We start from the raw sequence: 1,277 nt of genomic DNA, 5'->3' as shown, positions 1-1,277 counted from the left end.
CTGCCCACGGCACCCACCGCCCTGGCTGTCACCCAGCCGCAGACGCCAGAACAGGGAGGCGGGAGGCTGAGCCCTCGGCCCAGTCTGTCCCGCTCTCAACTGCCTGGCCCGGGGAGCGCCAGGCGGGCCTCCTTCCTGATTTCCCAGACGAAGGCTCCGCCCACCCCGACGAGTCAGTTTAAAATCCCCACGTTTCCTCCCGGTAAGTAAAAGACAAATTCTAATGGGGTTTTAAAATAGTGAACAAGTAATATTTAAAGTTTATAAAATTGTATTTAAAGTTTGAAAGCCTTGGCGGTGACGGCCTCTTCGTGGTCCTCTCCCTCCGAGCGCTGGAGCGTGGCTCAGGCTCTGGATGAGCAGCTGTGGGTGCGCGTCCTCCGTCCCTCCCCCACAGCACGTGTTCCTCTGCTGCCCTGGAGGCGTCTCTTGCTGTTTCAGCAATTATTACAAATTTTCTTTTTAGTATATTTTTATGGATTTCAGAGAGGAAGGGAGAGGGAGATAGAAACACCAATGATGAGCCCTAGCCAGTTTGCTCAGTGGATAGAGCATCAGCCTGCAGACCAAAGGGTCCCGGGTTCGATTCCGGTCAGGGGCATGTACCTTGGTTGCAGGCTCCTCCCTGGAGGCAACCAATCGATGTGTTTCTCTCACATTGATGTTTCTCTCTGTCTTTCTCTCTTCCACTCTTCCTAAAAATCAATGGAAAAATATCCTCAGGTGAGGATTAACAAATAAATAAAAAAATAAAACTTATTTTTAAAAAAAGGAACATCAATGATGAGAGAGAATCATGGATCGGCTGCCTCCTGCACGCCCCACACTGAGGATGGAGCCCACAACCCGGGCCTGTGCCCTGACCGGGAATCGAACCGTGACCTCCTGGTTCACAGGTTGATGCTCACTGAGCCACGCTGGCGGGCACGATGGGAGGGGACACTGCAGGGCAGTGCCTCGCCCGCCCTTCCCCTTGGGGCTGGGGCTTGGCCCTGCGGCCTCGGACGCCCCTGAGAGTGGGAGCCAGTGTCGTTAGGGGTGACGCGGGGGGCTGCAGCCTGGGGTCTCGTTCGGCCCCCACCCGCCTGTCGTCACCTCGAGATGAGGAGAGAGCACCCGGAAACACTCGTCAGCCACAGGCCTCGTGGCAGCAATGGGACCTCCGAGGATGACTGGGGTGCCCTGGATCAGGGAAATGAGGACGCTGGGGCTCGGGGGGCTCGCCTGGAGCCAGACCTGTTAGTGCTGCTGCGTGGGCGAGCGGCTGCTGAGCTCGA

The 1,277-nt window shown here is 56.9% G+C and overlaps 1 protein-coding gene across 1 annotated transcript in view; it reads left to right on the top strand.

Annotated features, from left to right (window-relative positions):
• Positions 1 to 1,277, top strand: part of GTSE1 (G-2 and S-phase expressed 1) — an 18,015-nt gene that overhangs the window by 11,536 nt on the left and 5,202 nt on the right. The gene's annotated exons all lie outside the window — the stretch shown is intronic.

Source organism: Myotis brandtii, unplaced genomic scaffold (genome assembly GCF_000412655.1).
Source record: "Myotis brandtii unplaced genomic scaffold, ASM41265v1 scaffold952, whole genome shotgun sequence".
In the NCBI taxonomy this organism is placed as follows: domain Eukaryota; kingdom Metazoa; phylum Chordata; class Mammalia; order Chiroptera; family Vespertilionidae; genus Myotis; species Myotis brandtii.
Note: the sequence above shows the minus strand (reverse complement) of the source record. Positions and strands in the feature narration are given on the sequence as shown.